The following is a 23,295-nucleotide window of genomic DNA, read 5'->3' as shown; positions in this document are numbered from 1 at the left end:
CAGAGTTCTGCTCATCTTTGATTCCCCAATATTATTTTAAAGTTTGAATTGTCTGGATCTGGACATCTCAGAGGTAAATAGAAAGAGAAAGTATTTTCTATCAATTTAATGAATGTGGCAAGCTTAGGAGGATGGAAAAAAACAGTGTAAATATCTTATTTTGTAATAATGGCAGTGATTAAAAAGCAGCTAGCATACGAGTGCTTAGTAAGAAAGGAACACCAGGACTGCAAAATTGAGTAACAATCCATCTTAAGGATCTATGGTAGAACTCTTCAAAAAGATTGCTGATCTTTTTATCACTTCATAAAAATCACTGTTCTTCCTTCTCTCTTGTCTTCCTGAGTTGTTACTCCTTTCAACACAGCTTTCATTGATCACAGAAGCAGATTTCAAGTCTTCAGCCTCCTTTTTTTATGATGAGATCAATATTTTATTTAAAATTTTATATGCAGTAGGTAGTGTAGAATACAGCTTTTGTTAACTTCTTAAAGATAACTTGATTATTAGTTTTGAAGTGAGTATAGTGTGAATTCATTAATTACCAGAGGGAGCTGTGCAAGCTGTCTGGACCTGCCCATATCTCCATATTTCCATGTTCTAATTATGGCTTTCCTTTCAGTGAAACTGCAAATGGTGAATTTACATGTGGAGATAAAGTCATGCTATGATTGCTACCTCTCTCTGCTGATGTATTCTTAAGTTAGTCCTTGAGTATTGGACATATATTTATAGAGGCAGCATTCTTGTGTATATGCTGTGTATACGTACACCCACCCCACACTTTTTCAAGGGGTGGGTGTACGTATGTATGAAAAATACGTATCCACTGCTAAAACATTGATGAAGTTTACAGTTGTGTTTCAAACTAGTAATAAAATCATCTTGTTTAGAATGATGTAAGATTGGAAAAGTGAGACAGGCACAAAGGCATGCAGTGAAAGAAGTGCAATGGTCAGCAGCGTTACGCACAGTGTTTAGAACACTTGGCTCTGAAAAATACTTGGTGCCTTCTGTGTAGTACATTGTAGGTCAGTGTGTGACATATAGCAAATAGTAAAATCATCCTAGCGATTCAGAATGTGTTGGCACAGACCATGCTGCTCACAGCTGCAGTGGCAGCAGCAGTGCTGGTGCTGCTGGCTCAGCTTGCAGCAGCGCACTGCGTGCAAGCCGCAGTTCAGCCTTGTCTTTGCTGCAGAACAGTTGTGGGGTAATGGTTTATTTTGTTCAGTTTCTGTTTGCTTGTTTGCTCTTTTAATGGGAGAAAAAATAGCAGGGTTTTTATCTCACTGGGTTGTTTTGCGGTGAAAAGGAGCCCAAAAGCGGAGAGCAAGCTTTTCCCCCATATGTAATTTTGACAAAGTGTGGTAGTCCATCTTGGGATACCTCTGGGAAATATGTGCAAGTTACTGACATTCCTGATCATCAACAATTTGACATCTGGCATTGTTTGATGTCTGGCATCATTGGATGTCAAAGAGCTCTCATTAGTTGACACACGAGCAGCTGGGATAAATGGGCTTGACTATGTGTCTTGCTGCAGGAGGATGGCCCATGCTCATGTCAATCTCTGCAAATCTGCTGCTGATCTCTGTGTTTTCACATTTGTTCATGAATGGCAAAGTCCTGGTGCTCTGTGGCATGGGAGGTTTGGTTAAGAAGTAGCAGTGCCTGTCAGCTAAGCTGCATTATTCCAGCAGCATAAGAAGGTGAGGCCGTGGCTGTGCCTGGCGTGCTATGTGTTTCATCTTTGGAAATTTTAAGTCAGTTTTCTTACTGCTGAGATGACCAGTTTTATGTCAGGTTATAAGCCAAGAGTCTCATATGCAGGCATGGCCAAGTGGAACTAGAACCTTTCGTTTTTTGCAGGGTTGTTTTTCTTTTACATAACTGTATCTTTTGTGGTGTTTGTTTTTTTTTTTTTTTTTTTTTTTTTTGTTTGTTTCTTTTTTTATTATATGTATGTATATATATAAATATATATATTTAGGTAGCAAGATGTGGAAATAAGTCAGATCTGGCCCACTAAAAAATACAACATGAACTGCACCCAACAGCCTGTCAACATCAGTGTTATAAACAATGAGTAAGATCAGGCCCATTTTGCTGCTTCACTTGGGAAAATAATGAGAGGAGCTTGCAGTACAGGGACTCCAGAAATTGCTGTCTCTTCTCCTCTGTAGAGGAAGAGATTTTTTTTATTTTATCCTGTAATATTTATGTGCTAAGACTCTTGAAGGAACAGAGCACAATCTATTTCACAGTTGGCTGTAAATTATGTTCATAATATGAAATTATATTTTTATAAGAGTTTTCTTATCTCAGATCTGTCCCTTGATGCTGTTTGCCTGATTTTTTTGACTGACCTCTTTTACAGTCTTGCAAGCAATAAAAGGAAAAATGTCATTTACATACGAAGGAAAAAAAATATATGAAAAAAGAATTTTGAGCAAATATGTTGAAGTAAATTCTTCAGCAGTGTCTCCATGATTCTGACTAAACCAATCCCAAAGTTTGTCTTTAAGTGGGGTTATTACAATTGCTTGAAACTCAAACTTGAATCGTTTTAAACATGAGAGAACAAGAATAAAGTGACAGAGCTTTTCATAGAAGTGTTTATTTCCTTTCCAGTTCAGTGTTGCCACATATAAGTTATTAATGCATGTTAGTCTCCTTTTGATGGTAGTATCTTCTTTATAAGTGTCACTGTGATGATAATATATTTATAAATCTCTATTAATATAAAATTTTTATTTTTAGCTCTATTTTATTTTTGTAGGTACAGTGTAGGAATATATAAAGGAATGCCAAATTACATTGTCTTCTGTCACCAAGGAGTAACTATCCTATGCTGTAATTGTAATGGATGATTGTTTTCCCTTGGTTTCACAATTTAGAACCACAAAATCATAGAATATGATTGGAAGGGACCATAAAGACCATCTAGTTCCAACTCTCTGCCATGGGCAGGGACACGTCTGACTAGACCAGTTTGCCCAAACCCCCATCCAGCCTGGCATTGAACACTTTCATGGATAAGGCGTCCACAGCTTCTCTGGGCAACCTGTTCCAGTGCCTCTAAACCTTTTGAGTAAAGAATTTCTTCTCAATATCTAATCTAAATCTAGCCTTTTTTTGTTTAAAACTGTTGCTTTTTCTCCTATCACTGGACTCCTTGACAAAGTGTCCCTCTCCAGCTTTCCTGTTGGACCTCTGTAGGTACTGGTAGGCTGCTATGAGGTCTTCCCAGAGCTTTCTCTTTTCCAGGCTGAACAACCCTTACTCCCTCAGCCTGTCTTCATAGGAGAGGTGCTCTATCCCTCTGATCTTCTTTGTGGCCCTCCTTTGGGCTCGTTCTAATAGATGCACATCTTTTTGTGCTGGGGTCCCCAGAGCTGAATACAGTTCTCCTGGTGGGGTCTCACAAGAGAAGAATAAAGGTGGAGAATCCCCTCCCTCACCTTGCTTTTGGTGCAGCACAGGATACGGTTGGCTTTCTGGGCTGCAAGTGCACATTGATGGCTTATATTGAGCTTCTCATCAACCAACAACGCTCCTCAGAGCTGCTCTCAATCCATTCTCCACCCAGCCTGTATTTGTGCTTGGGATTGCCCCAGTCCAGGTGTAAGGCGCTTGGCCTTGTTGAACCTCATGAGGTTTGCACAGGCCCACCTTTCCAGCCTGTCCAGGCCCCTCTGAATGGTATCCCTTCCCTCCAGTGCATTGACTGTACCACATATCTTGGTGTCATTGGCAAACTTGCTGAGGGTGCACTCAGTTCCACTGTCCATGTCACTGACAAGGAAGTTAAATAGCTCTGGTCCAGGTACTGACCACCAAAGAACACCATTCATTACTGATCTGCACCTGGACATTGACCACAACTCTTTGAGTGCACCCATCCAATTTCTTACCCACTGAGAGGTCCATCCTTCAAATCCATGTCTCTCTAATCTAAAGACAAGGATATAATTTGGGATAGTGTCAAATGCACAAGACCAGGTAAATGATGTTGGTTGTTCTCCCCCTATCTATTAATGCTGTAAGCCTACCATAGAAGACCACCAGGTTACAACATGATTATGTAATTCAAATTTGTAAAGTTAATTTTGGGCCTCTGACACACATGAGACAAAACACTGTGTTCATTGGTCATTGAGAACAACTAAAACCGACAACAATGTATGTTCATTTCTGAAGCAAACCCATTTTTCTTTGCACATTCTTTGGAAAAAGAAGAAAAAAAATGGAAAAAAAAAAGGTTGCAGAATCTTCTGTTACTACATAAAAAAGTTTTTTTGTACACTTGCACACTATAAGTACATTCTAGTTTCATCCTACTTCTTAAAAAAACTCTCCAAGTGACATCTAAATTGGTAAACATCAGATTTTCAAGTATTTTCAAATCAAATATAAGGAAATAATGATTAGCTGAAGGTAATGTAAAGTAAAAGAAAAACCTCACTGATCTTCACAATTTCAAGTATTTACTCTTGAAAACTACAGAACAGATCTTTCAAAATAGTATGTAAAAACACACATATGAGGAAATATTGCAATACATCAGTCCATATTGATGAAATGCATGAAGGAAATTAACTGGATTTTTTTTTTTTCTTTTAAGCCACTGTGAACCTCTATCTATCTATCTATCTCTCTATCTATCTATCTATCTATCTATCTATCTATCTATTTAATCTACCTATCCATTTATTTATTTAAAGTGAAGACATGCACATGTTTGTGGAATGTCTCTAGAGCACAAGGAGCTCTGTGTGTAGTCCAGGCAGAATTGGAAATGAAAGAGCCAAACTGTCCAGTGCAGGCTGGAAACATTAAAATCGACTTTTACTTGAAACCTGGTTCATTTTATTCCATAAGTTTTGAAGTTCATTGTTATTAAGAATTGTTCATAAATAAATCTGCTGATACCTTAACTTGTACTGCATTACCTAGAAAGTGTTTGAGATGCTTATCACTTTTTACATCAATGACTAAAGAAATGATTAAAAGTCACTTTTGCTATTTACGATATAGCTGAGCAATAATGGTGATACACTCATTAAAAGCCTGTTTCTGTGCTAGAACTGAAAGTAGAGAAATAACCCAAAAAGCAAAGTGATAGAACTTTCATAGAACTTTTCAACAGAACTTTCACAATTAGCTGTAGTGTGGATTGAATATGGAGCCCAGTAATGAATGCATAGAAAACAAGAAATTTAATTGCACATAGCAAATAAAAGAAAAATATGGGTAAGTGCTTTAAATGCTGTCCAATGGGAGAGGAAGATGATAAATGGAAAAGAAGATACTAATATTATAGTAAGAATTTCATATCGCTGGGACTTGCCCTTAAGGTATAACATGAAACTAGGTATGATGCATAGCGGCAATGCCCATGAGGAGCACTGGCAGGCAACAACAAACTTCTTATTGGACTGACTGTTCCTAGCCTTGCGGCATTTCTGGACCTGAAGCTAAATCAGATTTATAAGGGACATTATGTCTCAGTATCCCTTGCCAGACAGGTCTGCAGGTCAGTATAATATGATAGCAGTGCCCGAGTGCACTACAGAAGACACAAACCCTGTAATTTGCTCAACTCAGGGTTTAATTATATCAGAATTATAAAGTGTTTAGGTTAGTCTGAAAGTTTAGCTTTTTGTACCCTTCATAATTTTTTCTTTCCTGCTTTCCCCTTTCTTTCTCCATAAATGTGTATGAGTGAGAGAATGGCATAAAGTTCACCTCTGTTTAGCTTAATTTAATGTTGATCAATATTATTAAGTTTATTAGGTATGTCAGTAAGAATGTTTACAAAGGATATTCAGATACTCTTTGTTCACTTCTAGCTGGAAACATATATATCATCAACAGTCAGTGACATAAACTGAACAAAGAGAGCGAACAAATTACCTTCCATCCTTTAGCATGCCTTGACTAGTAATGGACTTCCAATTTCACTCTGAGAGCTATCACTGAATTTAATTCTGAGTAGGTGATTGAAACTAGGTCTTTCTGGTTATCACAAATTGAAGTGTTGTATTTCACAGATTGAAGTTCTGCTTGATATATCTGTCACATGAAAACATTCACATCTTTATGGTCAGTGCTTTTCAACCTAAATATTCAGAATTAATTTTCTGACACTGTCCCTCACACTTGAATGCTGGAGGAGGGGGAGATAAAGGGCATCTTTTATGACCCCTTACTGAAAAATAGAAAGCTTTCCATCAGAAACCTATGTAGTTCCTTGTCAGAATAGGCATGGCTTTCTGGAGTCTGATTTTAGCCTGAAAACTAAAGAACCTAGATTTCCAAGGACTCTAAAATTCCAACCAAAGTATTGCTAGTTCAAGAGGTCTGTTGTTATTGCTAATAGTAGTAAATTTTTGAAAAGATTGAAACAAAACACTTATTTTCTGAAACAAGTTTAAAGTTACTTTTGTTTCTATGAATTTTGTAATAATTCTCCATTGTTCTACAGTGAAAGAAAACATTTAAAATGTTATAATTCCATACCAATAGAAGTAATCCTAGCTCTTGTTCAGTGAAGTTTTCTAGGCAGCATATACCGTGGGCAAGAAAATTTTACAGAGGGACTCTTTGCAAATCTGAAAATTGCCTTGTGTGTTTGTTCAGTGAGGCACAGGATTCTTTGCTGTTCTCACATCGGTCCTTATTTCCCGAATGTATGTTAACAGGATGTGGTATACAAACTTGTAATTCTAGTTTTATTTTGTACTGGAAATCAACCCTTCATTATTTTTTCACCCTTTTCTAAAAACCAATAATATTTGATGTGTGTCCAGTGCCAAGCAGCAAAATGAGGGAAAGAAAGCCTTGTGTAATACAAATATCCCAATACATGATTACCAAATATCTCTTAAAATATATTCATTGATAGGATTTAAATATGCTTAGAAATTTCATTGAAGGGAAACAAGGAATCAGGTGTTTAAAATGACATAGCTCTGGTATTTTAAAATGCAAAGAAAAAAGTGCTTAATTTATTTCATTTAAATAAAGTCTCCAGTTGTCTAAGTTTTAAGCTCCAAGTGTGTAATACTCCTGATAGAAAAGGATAATGACAGTCTCTGACTCTAGCTAATTTACTAGTGTAGATTCAGGAAATCCCCAAAGTTAATTTACACTAGCTGACTTAAGAAAAAGAAAGTATTAAAACTCTAAGGACTATATTGTCCTCTAATATAATACATTTTTAATTTGAAGATCTAAAGGAATAAAAGGATATCTAAAGAGATAAAATAGAAAGTTCTCACATTTAGCTGTATGTAACATTTTTAAAGCTCAGTTTTCATCAGTATTGGGGCACAATCAAGTGTTTTGGTGGACAAAGAGTTTAAAGAATCACAGAATCACAGAATCATCTAGGTTGGAAGAGATCTTCAAGATCACCTAGTCCAACCTCTGACCTAACACTAACAAGTCCTTCACTAAACCTTATCACTAAGCTCTACATCTAAACGTCTTTTAAAGGCCTTCAGGGATGGTGACTCAACCACTTCCTTGGGCAGCTGATTCCAATACCTTGCAACCTTTTTGGAAAAGAAGTTTTTCCTCTTATCCAACTTAAACCTCCCCTGGTGCAACTTTAGCCCATTCCTCTCTCTCCCCTGCCACCCCCTTCCCTTCAAAAAAAAAAAAATAAAAAAAAAGCAATCACATAACCCCAGAGAATCAGTAATAGAGCTGTTTATTGCCTGGACACCTTGAAGGCAAGCCTGCAGGATGTCTGTGGTGTTTGGTGGCTCCAAGCTAATGCTTGCAATGGAGCCTGAGCAGCAAGTAGGGGGCTTGTTGGGAACTCCTGCGATGCTGTAGGTGCTCTTGGATGGCAGAGCACAAAGACATGCCACAGGAGTCCCAGGTCTGTTCTGGCAGAGGTGGATCCGCTTCCATCCGTTCCTCCATATCTGGTGGATCCAGCTCCATGGGCTCCATGGTGTTAGGCAGAAGGCTAAGCCAGTCCTTGCCTGGGACTGCCCAAACAGGATGCCTTCCATCAGGAATGTTTTCAGGCCAGGGTGCTGAACCAGGCGGTTGTCCAGTTCCACACCTCAGTCCCATGCCACTGTTGGCTTACTTTTAATGCATGGGTCCGATGGTGCCATCTGGTTTACGGCCATTACTGAGTCCTGCACTGTGCTCTGGACTATGGGTGTGCCTCTGCTCCCTGTGGCTGTCTGCCTGATGCTCCTGCCTTCATTCCACATCACTGCTGCTCCTATGGTAAGGCCCATGCCCCCTGTCACTGTGTGTTTGAGGGGCTGTCCTGTTCCTTGCATTGTTGTGATGCCAATGGTACTGCTGGTATTCTGGTTAGATGCATTCCTTCTTGGTGCTTCACTGGACTACATCACTGTCCTTGCACACCAAGGAGGCCTGCTGCTTGCTTTGCTGTTTCTAGTCTTCTTCCTGCCACACAAGCTGGCAGTCAGAGGGCCTAGATCCTCAGCGAATGGTGGGCCAGCTGCAGGGGTCCTGTTTTATAGGGCCTGCAGCAAAGGCAGGGCAGTGGAGGCCACTGTGACCTCAGCAAGCCTCTCTGATGGATTGGCCCACACATGGCCAAAGGTGGCTATGTTGGGAGTGGCCTGGAAGATGCCCTCACATGGACAAGGATGAGCGTTGGGGGGGGGCTGAGGGCCCCTTTTCTGGGGCTGGCTCCCCTGGGCCATTTGGCTTGCCAGAGGGAAAGACTGTCCCTCAGCCACAGGGACTGCCCTGCACCTCCCATTCTGTGCCCTGGGTTTATTTTTAACATTGGTTTTTAGGCAATTTCATTCTATTCATTATGGAAAAGGTGCTGAATAGGTGTCAAAAGTGGGAAGCAGTAAAAGGACATAATAGCATATACATTCTATTTTAGCTTCACGACAGCAATCTGTTAAAAATACAAAGGTTTATGTTGTACTGCAGGATACAGGATAGAGAAAACCTTACTGATATCAACCCTATGCAGCTAGACTAGGTTGAGACTTTGGAAGTGGGTGGTGGGTTTTGACTTCCCTTTGTTTGATGGGATGGGTGTTATTTGTATGGCTGTCATTCCGTGATCATGTGTCTTTGGTGTACATCTATCAGGCAGCTTTTCAGTGCAGCCTGGATCTGGGGTAGGTGTGTGAATCTGGTGACACTTCAGTTGAATTATCCTGAGAGAACAGTGTGTTTCTGTGTGTCTCTGTCAGGTTGCCACCCACTGCCCATTCTTCTCAAACTGCGGTGGCTGGAATAGCATCTCAGGCACTACCGGACTGCTTATGTTGTCTTCATGTCTGAACACAACCAAACTTCTCAACCAAACTGCTTCAGAGTCCATTATTAACCCTGGTCTTGCTGCAGGTGCACTTCAAAGCATTATTCTTGTTCTTGTCCCCATTTTGGCTCTTGCTCATCTTTAATGGTGGGTGGTTCTCATGCTTTGGAAAGCAGGGGCTTGATACGGGACTGGTAAAAGTAATTTGATCACATCAGCACTTCTACTTGATTTGTGATGACAGGGGAGGTGGTTAAATTGTGATTAAGAATCATGAAAAATAGTGGATTGCAGGATCACTTTGGTGCAAAGATGTGCAGTACTGAGCTTCTGTGGGCACAATATAAATGTTGTCCTGGCTCATTTCCTAGGATAGAGGTAAATGGTTCCTCTTCAGGAACTTTTAGAAGATCACCCAAAAATATGTTGACGCAATTTTACCTAAGTCATAATATGTCTATAGTAATGTATTTATTCAGTGGTAGTATGTTAGCTAGTAGTGTTGCTGTCTTGTTAGATAGGCAAAGAATTACTTCTTTGAGTAAGTGAACATCTCCTTTTTTTTTTTTTTTTTGTATTTACTAGTCCAGAAGACATCTTTCAAAGAGAGGTTTATTCATAGATCACAACCATTGCAATACTAAAGTCAACTGGCTAAAATAAGGACAGGAGTGTTTAATCTGTGGGCTAAAAAACTCTGTGAGCTGTGAAGCAAAAATAGGTGGTACTAGGAAAAAAATATGATGAGTGGTTACTACACCAGATACTAAAAACAGATGGCAAATATACCCTGTTACTGGCCTTCGGAGAAGTATTTAACACAGAGCTGCTCTGACAGGATTTTAATGTGGTAAAATACTATATCTTGGCTATTTGGCTTAGACATGCTCACTTTAATGGCTGTACACTGAAGCATTGATTCCTAGCATTACTAACCTTGATGAGCAGGTTGAGCAGCAAAAGTGGTGTCTATGAGTGCCAAGATTAGAGGTTATGAGGAAATTATTCACTTAGAGGGTGGTAAGGCATTGTAACAGGTTGCCCAGAGAGGTTGTGGATGCCCCATCCCTGGATGTGTTCAAGACCAGGTTGGACAAAGCCCTGAGCAACCTGGTCTAGTGGAAGGTGCCCCTACCCATGGCAAGGGAGTTGGAACTGGGTGATCTTTAAAGTCACTTCCAATCTGAGCCATTCTATGATTCTATGGTTCCATGAAGATCTAGTGATGCTGTTACTGGAAAACTGTCTTTATTATTGATCTTCAGAAAATATAATAAAAAAAATAAATTTGTGATTTCATATTCTTAAAACCTTACTGGATGTTAAAATTTGTAGATGTGAGTTTAAAGGATTAGAAAGAGGCTCACTCATGAACTCAATAGAAATAAGGTTTCCAATAACAGAGGGCCCATGCATATAGTAAAAACACAAGGTGTTCTTGTCCAAGTTAATACAATCAGACTAGAAATAATCTATGCAGTGAGGCATGTAGCTATGAAGCAGCTTACTTAGAAATGTAGTCAGTGATCCATATGACAAAGTTTGTAAATTAAAATTGAACATGTCTTAAAAACGGACATACAAATTCTGAGGAAATCACTTTGAAGATCTACAGTGATAAGCAAGAGGGCAAAGTAATTTACTCTAACACTCCCTGCTAGCCATTAGATGAGCAGTTGCACCTTTCATTAAAAGACAGATGAAATATATAATTTTCTGATGTTTCCAGCAAGTGCAATTTTGTACTTGACAAAGAAAAGAGATGAGAATAGCAGTTAAGCATGCCAGAAGAAATGGAAAATTAAAACTTTGGATTTCAAGAACAGACACAACTCAGTGCACAGTATTAATAAAATGCTTCTACTTATGTGGTGGCTTGAAATTAAGGGGTTGGATGACTTTTATGGATGTACTTGGATGTGCCTCTCTACCTTTTAAAATGATTATTTCAGAATCAGACATATTTCTGGTATCAGTATGAAATCCGCAACAGAGATCATCTGTAGTGACAAATCCTTTTGGCAGCCGAAGTGCTATTTGGCTGTCTAGGAATCAGCCTCAGAATCAGCCTGTGGATGTGGCCATAGACAAATGCTCCTCAATTCCCAGTGCTGATGTTATTTAGTATGCACTTTATCCAGCATTGTTTCTGAAAAACAATCCTAACCCATTTTAGCTGCTCATTCTTGTGCCAGCCCCTACAATGAGTCAACCACAGACATTTTTTTTGTGATGAAGCAGTGAACCATATGGGAAATCAAAGCTGCCTGATTTTTTTATTTTATTTTATTTTTTTTTCCTCAAAACTGATGTTGATGCAAAGTAGGAAGTGATCTACGGACAGGCATGAGATTGTCAGTGAAATAGGAGAAATATTTTCTTTTTCTTTCCTTTTGGACACTGGGTTTATATTTATACTAAATCAAAAACAGACCTAATGACTGCTTTATTAAAAGTGAACATCTAAGGCTATGTGCTTCTTTTGATTTTACTATACAAGGATGAAAAAGAATGAGCATCAGTCACATGGATGTAGATTTCTGTCTTGGCTTTGCTAGTATCTAAAAAGCATGTAAGGATGCAGGAGAAATGTTTTGATATATACATACCATGATTTATTGCAAATGGTATGCCTTAGTCAGTGTAGCTGAGGAGAAGATATAATCAAAAAAATGAATTTGAGTTACAATGTGATTTGAGCAATCCTTCTAATAAAATGCACTTCTTCATTAAAATTAAGGGAAACTAGTTTGCAACTTCTAAGAAATGTATAACGTATTTCTGTACCAGTTTGTCATAATGCCGATAAAGTAGTGAATAACAGCAGGAAAAAAAATAGTCATCTTTGCATTAATAAGGTAGTGGTCAAGCTTTAATTTTTTTTCCTGCTAAGGGCTTGTTGGTGGATTTCTTTTTTTTTAATTTACTTATATTTTATTCTCCTACCAAGAATAAATAGAAGGTGGTTTTGTCTCTTTTAATTGTTCTTTAATTTTCAGTTTGTGTTCTTTCTGTCTAAAACCAACCAGAAAAACAAAACAAAACAAAACAAAACAAAAAAAAAAAAACAACAAAACAAGAATATCCAGGACTTTTTTTTTTTTTTTTTTTAATGATATATAAAGTGTATTTAGTGTATTTTAGGCTGTTTAAAATGCTTCAATACATGCCACCTTGTCATCCCCTTATAGATTCGGACAATTGAATTACTAGCAAAAAAGTAACCTCCCAAAAAATGGGAATAACTATCAAACGAGTAATTATTTGACTGATATTTAGTTAAACATATCATAGAATCATAGAACATCTGATTTGTAAGGGACCCACAAGGATCTTCAAGTCCAACTCCTAGATCCCTAAAGGACCACTAAAAAAATAAATAAATAAATAAAAATCAGGTGTTTGAGAGCATTGTCCAAATGCTTCCTGAACTCTGGCAAGCTTGGTGCTGTGACCTGGGAGCCTGTTTTAGTGCCCAGCCACTCTCTTGGTGAAAAGCCTTTTCCTGATAATCCAGCCTGAACCTCCCCTATCACAGCTTCAAGCCATTCCCTCAGAACCTGCCACTGTCCTGAGAGCAGTGCCTGCCACTCTGCTCTCCCTCATGAGGAAGTTGTAGACCACAATGAGCTCTTCCCTGTCTCTTCCAGGTTAAACAAACCAAGTGACTTCAGCCACTCCTCATACATCTTCCCCTCTAGACCCTTCACCATCTTTGTTGCCCTTCATTTGTTCACTCTCTAATACTTTTATATCCGTCTTATACTGTGGTACTCAAAACTGCACACAGTGCCCAAAACTGCACACACTCAAGGTGGAGCTGCACCAGCACAGAGCAGAGTGGGACAATTCCTTCCCTCACCTGGCTGGCAATGCTGTCCCTGATGCACCCCAGGGTATGGTTGGCTCACTTGCCTGCCAAGGCACACTGCTGGCTCAAGTTCAGTTTGAAGTCAGTTAAACACACCCCAGATCCCTTTCTGCAGGACTGCTCTTCAGCATCTTGTCTGTACATATAAGCAGGATTGTCCCTTCCCAGGAAGGGAAGCGATAATATCAGCAATAATTACTGAAAAAATTGCGCTGGAGATTCATCCAAAAAAGATTCAGTGCTCCTGCACTTTTTGACAAAAAGTCAAAGTAAAAAAAGTGTCATGATTCAAAACAGAAATAGTGAGGCTCCTCCAAGAACTGATATGGGATACCTTGTGTGCTTATCTGCATTGCAGTGATAACTGATTGGAGTTATTGGTTACCAGTCCACGCAGAAAAACTTGTTTAGGTCCCCAAGCCTACATAAGCCAAATTGTGATGATGTGTTCATTGTCATACTTGAAATTTTTGCAACCTCATTGATAATATGTTACTGGGAAATTAAAACAAAATGAATATCATCCTGAATACCTAACAGAGTGATTGTTTATTTTTATTTTTGTGGTGACCTGATTTTTAAATACAAGAGTAGTATTTCAAGAGTATGTCTAACTTGCAAACATGTAATAATTATACACTATTTGGAGACTAGCTGTACTATTTGAAACTGTGTTTTTCAGAAACTGGAAAAACAGTCTTGCTGAAAGGACCATTTTCTTACAATATTGCAAAACACCGTTCTAATTAGAAAAATCTTTTAATAGAATATAGTGAATAACATGTATTTTCATGAAAATATGAGAAGGATATTATCTTAGTGACAGGATGAGATACTATTAGAAAAATAAGAATGCAGCCTTCATCTGAATGCCAATAGTTAACATTGACTTCATCTTAAAGCAGGCATATTTACATTTTGTTTTATTATCATTTATATTTGAATTTTTCACTGTGGTATACAAGCCAAGTATGACAGTGTTCACTGCAAAAATACACAATGTGTCAGATTCTGTTATAGTAGGTAGTTATAGTCCAGAACAATCTGAGGTCAATTCTGATCACGTTCACGCTTGGCAGTAAATCTACTAAAACTGTTTCCCATTCCTTCATGTGGGAGACATATATGTGTTTTTATACACTATTTTGAAAAACCTGCTCTGTAGTTTTCTCATAAACAGCTGATAGATTCTGAATTGCTGAGGCAGAAGTAGTATTAAGGAAAAAGTTGAAGCAGCACAATAAATTTGATAAGCAAAACTTCATATAAACTTAAGGCTCAACAAATAAATTTTGTAGTGTTAATGCATTTTACAAGCATTGTTCATTTTCTTCCTCTTTATCCTGATGCTTGCTCCAGCTGTACAAAGACATATTTTTCAGTCACTTCTTTTATGGCTGTGAACAGGAAAAAAAGTTGTAAAAAAATTACAAATGACTCATTTCTGGTAAGAATAATTCCAACATAACAAGCTTCAGTGGTGGTCTAACAATTTGAACTCACAAGCCGAGGCAGGGAAACTAGTAGAAAAGCACTTGTACATACTATTACCTCTTTTATCAGGTTTGTATCACTATCATTCATTAACCATACATGTAGGGGATTAATTATTTCTCTCTCAGACATGCAATGAGTCTTAAATCTTGTTCAAGTGAATACTTGAGCTTTCAGCAACTGCATTTTTTATGGCATGTTTTCAAAGAAAATTTGGGCTAGTATAGAAGCCCTAAAATGTCTGAAATAAAAAGCAGAAAATATTTATTTATTTAATAGTGATAGAAGATTCTGCAATACAAAATTAAAAATTAGAACATATTATGTGTAGGAAGGTGTTGTACTGTTGCACTCTGGTTTGTGTTCGATAGAGAATCGCCCATTAGATTGTACCACTCTTCTTCTCTTACTTACTAGAAAAAGTCTGACCTGTTCTGATTCTACTGCCTATGCCTAATTTCATCCCTCACCTGATTTGACCTGTGGGTTTGTGCCTTGGTGGTCAGCTGTTATCCATGTGCCCTACATTTGCATTGTGTAGAAACTGGTGAACAAGAATAGGAGGCAGAGGAGTGGTACTGCTCCACTTTTGGCCTTTACCCAGATTGGGCATACCTGGGACACAGTCTTGGCCTAGAGAACCCTGAGTGCTCCTAGAGTCCCATATTTAGATAAACTGAGTAACCACAGTAGAACCTATGCTGGACTAGCTTTTGCTGTTCTTGGATTATGTAATCATAGAATGGCTTGAGTTGGAAAGGACCTTAAGGAACACCTAGTTCCAATCCCCCTGTGTGGGCAGGGGTGTCACCTACTAGACCAAGTTACTCAAAGCCCCATCCAACCTGGCGCTGAACACTTACAAGGATGGGGCATCCACAGCTTCTCTGGGTAACCTGTTCCAGTGCCTTACCAATCTCTGAGTGAAGAAGACTAGAAGGCTGTTTTAAGGCATCTCCAAGCCTGCTCTTCACCAGGGTGAACTTCCCCTGCTCTCTCAGCCTTTCTTCAGAGGGGAAGTGCTCCAGACCTTTGATCATCTTTGTGTCCCTCCTCACTACCCACTCTAACAGATCCACATCCTTCTTGTTCTGAGGGCACAAGGCCTGGAAGCTGCACTCCATGTGGGGCTTCACAAGGTCAGAGGAGAGAGGGGAGAATCACATCCCTCGACCTGCTGGCCTCTTCTCTGTTGATGTAGCCCAGGATGCAGTTGACCTTCCGGGCTGCAAGCACACCCTGCTAGGTTGTGCTGAGCTTTTTGTCCTCCAGAACCCCCAAGTCCTTCTCTGCAGGACTGCTCTGAGTTCTTCTCCCAGTCTGTGCTCATGTCCAGGATTGTCCCAACCCAGCTGCAGCACCTTACACATGCACTTGAACCTTGGTAGGTTCGCATGGTCCCACTTCACAAGCTTGTGTACATAACATTTTATTCTTTAAATACCATTGAGTCTGAGGTAAAGAGAGGTTTCAGAACCTGTTCCAAGGAATAAATTTTGAATGGTAATTAGAAAAAATGAAGTAGAAACATGAGTGAAATTTCATAAGCACTTGTAATGCTTGAAATGTAAATTATGTACCACTCCAGAAGCCTAGATTCTGTGCTTAATAGTGTTGTCAAGCCATTTTTTAATTTTTAATTATTTTTTTGGGGGGGAGGAAGGGAGAGGGGAAATGATGGGGGGGGGGGGGGGGGTTAGCTAGGGAATGAATCTTGTATTACTTCATTAAGATTGAGAGAAACTAAAATCAAGCCATAATACCGATAGATGTTTTCTGCTTATCAGATAAAGAGTTTATTCTGGATCTGTTTTCAAAATATATCACATGAGCAAAATCAAGCAAGCTGTTTATTCATGTATTAATTTCACATAGTTATATTTTTAACTTAATGTTACTTAATATTTAAAAAACTAAGATGAAAGAATATAAAGCAAAATAAATAAGATTTTTTCTCAGAAACTCAGCCTTCTTTTGGTTTGATTATGAAATTATGTAATATATCTCATATCCGATACACTCTTATTTGTGGTGCAGTAACAAAGGACCTTCAAAACTACATCTGTTTCTTCCCTTTCTAAAGAAGGGATCTAACATCAAATTTGCTTTAAAATTTCTCACTGTGGGGCAGAGTGATCATCACCAAGTGATACAAATCTCCTAAGTATGAGCAAAGCAAAACTTGTGATACTGGGTTTCAGTTAAATGCAGTTAAGTGCTGGAGGAGATTCTACAGTAGAAACTAAGTTTATAAATGGTATTATATTGCTGCTGTAGTTTATCAGTGTAGATGTAGTATGTGGGTGGAGAAACTAATAATAAATATAGTCTTCCTCACTGCTTTTTCAAAGGCTGGTAGCAAATGAGAGTGTGAACAGCTGGAGCCAACCTGCAACCACATAGAAAAAGAGTGTAAGTAGCAGTGAGAGCTGAAGGAATGGTGAGTAAGAGTCCAAGAGATGGGTGAGGAGAAGCACATTTTTCCTGTCCTTTTTCCCAACAGGGTTTGACAAAGGCAATATCTCATCCATTTGCTGTACAGAACAGCTTATATACCAAAGGCTGGAACTGGGATTTAGTGGTACATTTTTACTGCTTGGTTTCTTGGTTTGGATCCAATTTATTGCAGTAACTTGCTTAACTCTAACCATCTGTTTCATGTAATGTACAACAATGAAAAGTTTGTTTGTCCTCTTTGGAGAACTTTTTGGCTATTTCTCATTATTTATTCATACCTTTCTAAACCCAAGAGCATACAGTGTGCCAAAGACTTGAGTTATCAAAAAATATATATATATATATTTTTGCCTACTCACTTTTCATCATTTTTTCTTACTGTCAGAGAGTGATTTGGCAGCCTGAAATGTACAGGTGCTACATTCATTTTACATTAGAAGGTTTTTTCAACATGTACAGTAGCAGGAATTTTGGTGTAATAGTGAAATTTTAAATGTTTTCTTTTCCCCAGCTATTGCATGCCTGTGTTTATATTTGAGCAAATATTTACATGCAGCTAGCAAAATATTAGAAAAGTAGGGAAAATATTTTATTGGTCAAGGTTTCAAAATGAGAGACTTTTTTCCTGGCTCATCATTTTAGAATACTGCTTTAATAATTAATTTACAAAAGCCAAAGCTTCAGCTTGAATAGAAGAACTTGCTATTGTTTCAAATATGAACAATTTAAAATAATCTAATTTGTAGGCACTTTGTTTTGTGTATGACTGTACACAACATTGTTGTAAGTAGAAAGTACAAATTTCTCTATTATTTTTTGATTTTGTAAAGAACAACAATTTAATGGGTAATTGTGATATGAGTTTCTTTAATACCTGTCAAAAGTTCTTAAGGGCCCATTGTCTGGACGTAGGGCATTGCCGAGAGTTACAGCTGTTGAGGGGGATGTTCTTAGCAATGTAGTACCATACCCAAACAACAGAAAGTTGTTTTCTAGCCCTCCCAAAAGCTCCAAAACTTGATGTACAGCACAGAAACATCTTTAGTCCACTAAAACTAAAGAAACCAAATGGCTGAATGACCATTGCTAAAATCAAGGCATGACTTTTCAGGGTTGAAAAGCCCTCCTTTGGACAGGATGAATAAGAAAGATAAAGAGGCCAGGAAAAGAATGACTCCCAGTGAAGTGGGAGGTAGAGGGAGGGGTAGAGGTGAAGAACAGTAGGTGAACGAAGTATACAGAAGGAGAAAGCCCAGCTAGAGAGTATTCTGATAGCTTCATCAATGTCTGACATCCCAGTTTAGATTAGTTTTACAGGTGATATGCAAGTGGCTTCTTCACAAAATTTCTTTCCTGAAGGCCACTTTGTATATGGGATGACAAAGTATTATTTGTTGCTTTTCATTTGAACACATAAGGAATGGGCAGAGAACATTTGCTTTAACAAATGAAGAACAACTTCATGTGTTTGCTGTTGTTTTATGTTTGTTTGTTTGTATGTCTACAATACCTGTAAGTCCATGTGTCTGACTGGGAAATTTTTCTTCTGAGTTTTTGTGACAAACAGAACCAAAGGTTTCCTTTTCCCTGGAAAAAGGAAACCTGTGGTTATGTTGCTATATTTCTGGTAATAATCCATTGCCGGAATTTCAAATGAAAGAAGTGTTGCATAGAATAGGTAACCTTTGTAAAAAGCCATAGAAGTGGTCCTGGGAGAAAATGGAAATTATAGGAGAACTACAGTTGTATCTTACGGAACATGGTAGTTAAGAGGAAATGGCATTGAAATGTCATTTTAAATAGTTTAGACAGAAATTAACCCTCTGAACAGACAAGGCCAAAACCATCCATAGAGCCAGTAGCTGTATTAGTTGCATCAGGGATAAATCTGGTCCACTGTACTGATGGTAGGATATGCAGCTTGAAAAGGGCATGAAAAAAGATGAATTGGAAACAGATGTCAGAAAACATTTTTAGAATCATGCATTTATGAAGTAGCTACTGGGCAAAGCAGTTGATGGAAAACACAAGGGGACAAGAAGTAGGGGGATGGGGGGGAGGGGGGAGGAGTAATTTGATATCTCTCAGTAGCTTCTTCAGATGAAAAAAAAAATATATGCAGGTGCAGTCTGATATCCCTAATATTTCCTTCTAATCACTGCCATGTTGAGGTGTAAATTGGCAATATTGAAACCCATTTAATAATTTCTCTTAAAGTCTTACTTTGTGTATCAGTCAAATTACAGCAATTACTTACAAAATTGAGCATGTGCCAGGTTATTAAGATTATGGAAGTCATTTCATAACCACTTATTGTAACTGCAGTTTGAGGAAGACTGTGCTCAGAAGACTTCAGGGAAACTAACTGCTTACCTAGTGTACCAGGCCAAAGCAAGCTTGTAATGCCAGGAGACAGGTTGTAGAATTACATCTAAGGTGCATTTACCAATGACTATGTTCAATAATGCATCTCATATTGATACTTCCTAACACACGGTCATCAGAAGAGTGGTATAAATGGGTATCCAGCTTTTGAGTCATAGGTATGAATTGAACATTCAACTCTATAGTATGGAACTTTCCACAGGCAAACTGTGGAAAAAAAAAAAAAAAAAGAAAGAAAAAAGAAACAGCAGGAGGAGGCACAGATCTTCCTTGCCTTCATGGAAGACAGTCTGTGCAGCATATGTGCCTTCCTGAGCATGTGAATCTGTAGAACACACATCTGCATATGTGTGAAGACTTTATATTCCTTGGGAAATTATAGATGTGGAAAGAGTAGGTTTTAATTTACACACACAACACACATGTATAAAGCATAGGTGTACCTTGAAAGGCAAAGGAGGATTTTATTGAGAGAACCTCTGCACCATGTGCTCAGATGTCACAGTGATATATAGCAGATTCTGCAGAATGGTTACATGCATTTTATACCTGTATTTCTAGAGATCTGCTAGAAGCAAGGCTAAGTGACATTACTATCTGTTCAACTACTGCTCTATTTTGAGGGTCTAATGGTAAGACACAGGGACTTGTTCAGTTATTTCTCATTTTCACACTGATTTTACTGATTTCTTTCATACTAACCTGTATAGGCTATACTGCCTGTAAACATTACGCTCCACTTCTTGCAATGGTTTCTTACCAGTTAATCACCAGTTAAGCCATCATAAACTCTCCTTTCTATTTTCTATTTTTATTTTTATTTTATTACTTTATTATCTGACTTTCAAGGTTGGGCCATTCTGGATAAATAATCATTTTTTCAAGATGACCCAGATTGTCCAAAATAGGGATAAGACTCCGTGTATATATGAGGCTATACACTGTCTATGGTGAGAAGACATTAATTGATTTTTTAAATATATTTTTAATATAATGCTTTTGATTGCGCCTAACTCTAAACTTAAAATCACATTAGCTGTATCCAAATCTTATGCCATTTAAATAATTTTATAATAATCTAGTAGAAAGGTAAGCAATCACAAAAATTCAGCAGGCATTTTCTACAGGGAAAAAAAACTTCAGAATGATGTATTGACCATAGTGTTCTTTTGTAGTGCCAGTGACCAGATGTATGAATGTATCACATGTATTCTCAGGTTTATATTTAGTGGCAGGTCTGTCTGTGTAAAAATTAGGAGCACAAATCCCTGGGAAACTGAAGCTTAGACAGTTCCACGGTATTTTTAAAAACTTCTTATTAATAGGCAAACATACAAACTTAACAGGAGCTGCTTGTCTGCTTAGCTGGTTGGACTTAACATTTGAAAGCTACTTGCAAGACTGATGTAAGCACAAAATATATATCAGATAACCAAGAACGCAATTTGGCTCAGCTGAGATTTCTACTTTTCATTAGACAGAGAAAATTACATTTCGATCATTAAAATAGCACAACTGACAACATTCAGTGAAATAGCATGCATGATTTGAAATTTTCAAAGCTGTAAATATACTGGGAGTAAATCCTGCTGCTTTTTACACTTCAAGAGGAAATAAGGCCAAAAATGCCAGATGTTCTGTGTTTATATTTGTGTCACTTTTCCAATGTGCTATCCCAGCTTTGATGATACTGAAGAAAACTGGCCTTTCTTACCTATGAAACTTTAGGCATTTACTGTTACCATTGTTTGGTTTTCTTCCCAGAAAGATAAACTTATTCTGGAAGTTTATTATGGGACTAATGTTCGCTGCTTTATTTGTTTTCCCCAAAAATACCTCTCAAGAAAGGACTGCGAAGAGTAATAATATATCCTTTTTTTAGAATGGATTCGTACTATTAAAGTATGTACAGTAAGTACACATTCTATGTTTTAGACATAGCTGAAACCTTATGTTAAATAAATCAGATGAATATTTTACAAAAATGACATTATTATTATTATTATTATTTGTTAAGTGTAATTGATTGATGGGAAGTTGTTTGTTTTGTTTTATTATTTCTTTTTTAAATTTTTATTTTTCCTGGAAATTGATGTGTAGCAATATATAAAAACAATGTGCCAGTTTGGAAGCTGATAAATTAATCCATAATTTTGCTGTTGTTGCTGGTGATGGTTTTGTTTTTGTTTTCTAAGATATTACACAATTAAATGTGCAACCATAATGGAATTGCAGTTGACCCACTATGAATCATACTAAAAATATAATTTAATTCTAAAATAATTGCAATTTCAAATCTACATGCTAGTCTATGTGCCATAAGTAATATTTTATATTTACTCTGCTTGGAAACAAATGTTGCCCAAGGTTTGAAGCTTCAAATAACTGTGCCCTGCTATTTTTAATAACACTTTGGACAGAGAGGTTAATGACTGTCTTTCACCATGAAGGTCCTTTCCACTATAGAGTCTGCCATAAGTTTCAAGCAGTTGCCTTTATGTTAGATAGCTCAGGCTGTAGTTCAAGGCAACCTGTTTATTATAAACCTGTAAACAAATTCAGCATTGTCAGAGGCAAACAAATTTCACAAGAGTAAGCATGACCATTTATATGAATGGTGGTTTTGGTCCATTAAAATTTGGTCCATGAGACCATCAGCTTCCCCAAAAAAACAAGTTCCATAGCTCTCTTACTATATGATGGAAAAGTTTCTTTGAGCACTCAAAGATTAATTACTGCATTTTTCCTCAATTTATTTCACATCGTATCAGTTGTTCACTAAAACTGTTTTTAAAAAGGTTTTGCTTTTAAATATTTTTTATGACTTTTTTTTTTTTTTTTTTTTTAATTTCAGAGGCTTAATATAAAACTTTCCTCTGCCAGCTCTAGAAATGACAGTGAATCTTATTCAAAATTGCACTGTTGGGCAATATTTAATCTTCAGTAGAGAAAAATACTACAAAATTTGCATTTTTCCAGTTACAGTGAAGATGAATGACAACATCAGAACATAAATAAACTCATTATTCCATTCTGTTTGTGACAGAAGTCTCAGTGTACAGTTTTTAAAACCTAGGGTTTCTCAAGGGCAATTATTCAATTATATTTTGAAAATTCATACATTAATTTTAGGCTTTGTGTGGAAAAGCTTACATAATAATTAGGAAAAGGGGACCAAATTTTACTGTTGAGGAATGTGGTAGTAAGTTTTTTTTAATATTTTACATAATACATTATTTATTGAAACTAGCTACCTTCACATACCATATTTAAAAATATTTGTGACAATGCATTTGAAATGTGAATGTTAAAGTTTTTACTGTGCTGTCTGTTTTAATGGAAAGATTTCCTAAACAGAGCTGTTTAAAGAAAACCTCAAACCTGCAGTATAGTTCCTAAATTTGAAGCACAGAAGTTTGCAAGTATCTCATGAAACTCCATTAAGGGTTCTGCACTCTGTACTTCACTATACAGTCATTGGGCAATGAGCTCTTCCTGGGATCTGGCATCTAACAGCAAATGCATGAGGTGACCTGCTGCTTTTTCCTGACAAAAATTATTTGGGCAATTCTGTGGTGGATTCTTCTCCAAAATAAAATGACTTACTAAGTGGAAGTAAACCACTTAAAAAAAAGATATTTATTCAAGCATCAGAAAACATAAGTATTTATTAATATTTCTTATGCTGAGTAAGCTGAGTAAGCAGTAGAGGTAGATGCTCAGAGTACTGTGTGTTATAGATCCCTGGAAAAAAAAAAAAAAAAAAAAAAAAGCCTCTTTGGGACAAGGCCCAGAGCAACCTGGT

General features: G+C 37.5%; 1 protein-coding gene across 4 annotated transcripts in view; it reads left to right on the top strand.

The window, feature by feature from the left end:
- PRR16 (proline rich 16) overlaps positions 1-23,295 on the top strand; it is a 164,514-nt gene that overhangs the window by 116,460 nt on the left and 24,759 nt on the right. Inside the window, exon 3 of one of the 4 annotated variants that reach the window (XM_068667000.1) lies at positions 17,000-17,060. The exons of 2 other annotated variants lie outside the window; for them this stretch is intronic. The gene's annotated coding sequence lies outside the window, so the exon portion shown is untranslated. Of the gene's footprint in view, positions 1-16,999; positions 17,089-23,295 lie in introns of all 4 variants that reach the window. One more of the 4 variants, XM_068666999.1, reaches the window with a different exon arrangement.

This window comes from Anas acuta, chromosome Z, assembly GCF_963932015.1.
Source record: "Anas acuta chromosome Z, bAnaAcu1.1, whole genome shotgun sequence".
Classification (NCBI taxonomy): Eukaryota; Metazoa; Chordata; class Aves; order Anseriformes; family Anatidae; genus Anas; species Anas acuta.
The sequence above is the reverse complement of the archived record's forward strand: the minus strand, read 5'-3'. Positions and strand labels throughout refer to the sequence as shown.